Here is a 4,605-nt window from a genome sequence, read left to right as displayed (position 1 = left end):
ACCGAGGAGTTTGGCCTTCATCCTGAGTGTAGGGAGTAGGGCCGGCAGGCTGCTGGAGCAGAGGAAGGAGGAGGAAAGCCAGGCACCAGGATGGGAAATCTCAGGACAAGGGGCGGGGGAAGCAGGACAATAAGAAAACCAGACAGGCCAAGGAAACTACAGGGTGTTAGAAAATTCCAGCTTGGATGGGGAGGCAGTGGAAGCGGAAGTGAGGGAGAACCCTGAGAAGCCGGCTGCACAGCACTTCCCTCATATCTCCCAGCTTACAAATGAACATCCTCACTGAAGTCATGCATTCAGCATTTTATTGAGGACCTACTGTGTGCTTCATACTAGCTATTCTAGGTGCTGGGAACACAGCAGGGAATAAAAGAAAAACCCCCGGCCTCAAAGAGCTGACATTCTAACAAGGAGACAGAAAAAGAACAACAAACATAATAAGCACATTATTCAGTAGGAAAGAATGTTAAGTAGTATTGGGTAAAAGGGATGGGACAAGGAGGATGGTGCAGCTTTAAATAGAAAGTCAGGAAGGGTCTGCTTGAGAAAGTCAATGGGAGCAGACGCTGGAAGAAGGTGAGGAAGAGAGGGCTGCAGCCCACTGGGAGAGCAGGATCCTCATCGGCTCCTTCATGCAGTTATGGGTCATGCTGTGGCCATAACTTCCTTCCTTCAGTAAATAGTTCATCAAACAAGAGAATGAGGCATCGTTTCCTGATCCCAATCATTAAAAAAAGAGTGGGGACAGAGCTTTACTCACTCACTGTATCGCCAGTGTCCAGCAGTGAGTACTCAATAAAAATGTGTTCAATTAATTCATCTAATATCAATAACATTTAACTTATGAGAACCACGACTTCCTTATAAGTACTCAACTGGATGCAATTTGTCGTATAAACAATAGGTTGGAGGCTTTTTTGAGACGTAAATGTACCACTCATAATATGGTCAGAACATGATTTCCTTTGTGCCCTTTTTCTTCCAGCCCTGTGTCTGCATAACTGACCGTGGATTATGATTTAGCGTTCTGTAATGACGAACATACGTTTTGAGGTCCTGGTTTTTTTTCAGCTTAGCAGATTGTAGGCATTTTTCTCTGGCACTTCATAGTCTTTACCATTGAAAATAGATGCATTGGGTCAGTTATTTTCACAGACTGCCGACTAAAGCAATTTTGCCTCCAATGTCCTTGATTTATAGCGATCAGGATAACAAGCAGGCTCCATAGCTCAGTGGTTAGAGCACTGGTCTTGTAAACCAGGGGTCGCGAGTTCGATCCTCGCTGGGGCCTCTTGTCGATCCTAGCTTTTTCTAAATTATCCTGTTTAATATACGGAATAGAGACCCCAACGTGGAAAAGTGATTTCTGAAAACACTACTTCTGGTAGGCTTAAAAATCACTCCTCCTGAAATGCAAATGAGGGGTATCCTTAATGTGCTTTAGAAGTGACCCGGAAGAGAAAATCCTGGAAAGCAACAAAGAGCAGGAAAAAGAAAAAAACGAAAGGCATCCTCGGCGACCCCAATGCTCCCCCGACCTGCGGGCCGAGCACCGGAAAGGGAGGCGCGTCCTGCGCGGACTCGTTTGCAACGCTCCGCAGACACCCAGCGCTGAACCGCAGAGAGCGGCCGGGCGGCGCTCGCCGGGGCTGGACAGCGGGCGGAACGGGCGGGGGGCCTGCAGTGTGGCCGCGCGGCCAGCGGGTGGCGCTGTGACACAGGCTCCCTCTCGCCTCCCCGGAGACCGACGGGTGAGCGTCCCGACGCAGTTCCAGGCCCAGAGGTGGCCAGCATGGCCTGGCCGGGAGCCCGCGCTGCGGCTGCCACGTGGCAGCCGGGCCTCCGAGCCCCGCCCGGCTCCAAGGTCCTGCCCCTTGGAAAGGGAGGGAGAGCGACTCCCAAAAATCAACAGCCCCGGGCTGCATGGGAAGCCAGCGGGTGCAGCCGCTCTCATTTCTCCGGGTTTTTCCTGGATTCCCGAAAGCCGCGTGACTGCAGTACGGAGTCACGAGAGTCTTTTCTGAACACGTGAATTTTCCCCACCCGGGACGTCTTTCCCCCTATCTCAGGGCTAGTGCTTGATGAAGGCTTCTCTGTAAAGTAGCCGCTAGCCACATGTGGCCACCGAGGGCCTGAAATGTTGCTAATGGGACTGAGATGTGTGGAAAGAGTGATATACACATTGGATTTACAGAATTTAGTACCCAAGAAAGAATGTAAACTATCCCATTCGTGGTTTTTTAATTGATTACATGTTGAAATGATAATGTTGTAGAGTGGATTCAGTAACATATATAATGACATTAATTTCACCAATTCCTTTAATGTGGCTACTAGAAAATTTTAAATTTCATCTGTGGCTCCCATTTGCAGCTCTCATATTTCTGTGGGGTGGTGCAGGTTTAGGGAGCCAGAGTCCTGTGGCCTTGAGTTCAAGTTAATTCTTAACCTGTGCTTGTACCAGATAAACTGATGGGCAGAGAGAGTGTCTTTGGTCTCTGGGTCTCCCGGAGCCAGGACTGTGCCTGGCAAGCAGTAAGCATGGCGTGGGTCAAGATGGAATTAAATATCTCCCCAACAGAATCTTAAACTCCAGAGGGAGCAAGAGAACGGATGTCTTCAGTTGGGTTCGCTTTGGGAGTGATGCAACTAAGACTTTCTATCTTGGCTTACAAGATTGTAGCTCTGGAAAAAGAAACTTGTACTTTTGTTGCTTATTCTGCCCTTCTGTGCTCAGGATATTTGCTACTAGGAATGCTGTGGAGGTGAAGTGCGCAGAGCGCCTTGAGGATATAGGCCCTATTGATGCAAGAAAAATACCCACAATTGTCACATAAGGGTGAGCACTTCATTGACACTGAATGCCTTTTTGCAAAGCCATTTCAGATTCTCCAATACCTTAGTACCCAGACTACTGACTCTGGGTCACTTGGTCATCAAGTAATAGTAAGAAAAAGATGCCTTTGAAGCATTCCAGGTCCATCTCCCTCCAGCCATGACCAGTCCTGGTCCTTCCTCCCTCTTCCCCCTCCTCCGGCCAGTCTCTAAAAAGAGCTAGCACATGCGTATGTGTATTTTGCTGAACTTCTCAACACCTTAGGCTCTAAGGAAGCAGAATACACTTTGGCTGTGACCTAGTGATTGTTTCTCACTGTCCTAGCCCTTTCATAAAAGCTCACGGGCATCGCCAGCCATTTTCCAGAAAATAAAGCCACTTTGCCAGAGAGGAATGCCCTGCCTCTCTCCCAGTTTCCCAGCATTTCAGGGGTACCCTCCAGTTCCCTTCTCTAGACCCACTAACCTCCTATTCGAAATCTGTGTTCAGAAGGCCTTGAAATGGATGGATGTGCTCCTTTATTGTGATACGCGAATTCTGAGTACCTTTCCCTCAGTGCTCAAAATACTTCCAAGCCAGACTTCTCTGCAGGAAAATTGTACAGGAAAAATGAGGCAGAGTGAGCTAAAATATTTGGTCCAGAGATCGGATCCAATCTCTGTGAACTGACCCAGGATTTTCAGCCATCTTTCAACAAAACGATCCAGGCTGTAATTCCTCCTACTTTGACGGTGATGTCTTCATCTGCAAAGAAGCCAAAAGTGTAAAATGTCAGAGTTAGATCCTGAAGTTCATTTCTATCCTAGAGAGTGTTTGGAAGGGTTACAAAGGTAGGCAAAGGTAAAAAAAAAAAAAAAAAAAACCATGGGGAAGAGCAAAGGATGAGGCTCAAAGATGATCCAAAACCAGTCTTCAGAAAATGATGAGCGGTGTTTTGCATCTTTCATCAACACAAAACAAGAGAAGAAGAATCGAAGAGAGGTTTGATGGATTGAGATCCAGTTAGGTTAGGGTACCCTACATATGGAGATGGCTAAAGAAACAAATAGAGTGTGTTTCTTTGGAAGTCTGAAGAATCTGTCCAGGGCATGTCCCACCGTACTAAAGCAGAGATCACATGACCCCTAAAAGTCCTTACAACCGTGGCATTTTATGCTTTTGTTCTCCTTAAATCAAGTTGCCTACCCTGTTCTGGATGCTATGCGGGATGTGGAGAACTTCTTGAAGACATGGATCATTTCCTCTCTTAGCTCTTTCCTTCCTCAGATACCTGGTTAAAAGCCACCAAACCCCCCTCGAGGGCCCTCGAGGGAGGCAGGTGCACAGGAGATTGACAAGGCCATTCGTTCAAGTCTAGCTCCACGTTTCCCTGTTCCCTTGCTGCCGTGGTCAAGGGCAAGTCGCTGTCCTCGAAAGGCCTCGCTTGCCTCCTATTCAACAGAGGTTATGTGGCTACACGTAAGAAGCAAGGGTTTGAGGTTTCAGATAATGTGTATAAACTTGGCACATAACAGGTACTTGAAATGTAAATACATTTAACTTGCTATTTGCCAGGGCAAAATAGTGGGCCCTGGAGGGACAGAACCTGCCCTTATTCAGCCTGGGGCAAAGGAGATGACCAGGAAAGAGGGACTTTCCTTGGAACCCTGTCACTACAGGCCTCCTCTTAGACACAGGATGACGCATAAGAGCAAACTACGGTTGTTAGGCAAACCGGTGAGGCACGCCAGATTTCTTAATGCCAGACAAACATCCAGGAGATCAAAGGA

General features: G+C 47.7%; 1 non-coding gene across 1 annotated transcript; it reads left to right on the top strand.

Annotated features, from left to right (window-relative positions):
• The first annotated feature begins 1,218 nt into the window (after window positions 1-1,218).
• Window positions 1,219-1,291, top strand: TRNAT-UGU (transfer RNA threonine (anticodon UGU)). The gene has a single exon. It is a non-coding gene; the product is annotated as a tRNA-Thr (tRNA).
• Window positions 1,292-4,605: the final 3,314 nt, after the last annotated feature.

The sequence above is a fragment of the Equus asinus genome, chromosome 30 (assembly GCF_041296235.1).
Source record: "Equus asinus isolate D_3611 breed Donkey chromosome 30, EquAss-T2T_v2, whole genome shotgun sequence".
NCBI classification, from domain to species: Eukaryota; Metazoa; Chordata; class Mammalia; order Perissodactyla; family Equidae; genus Equus; species Equus asinus.
The sequence above is the reverse complement of the archived record's forward strand: the minus strand, read 5'-3'. Positions and strand labels throughout refer to the sequence as shown.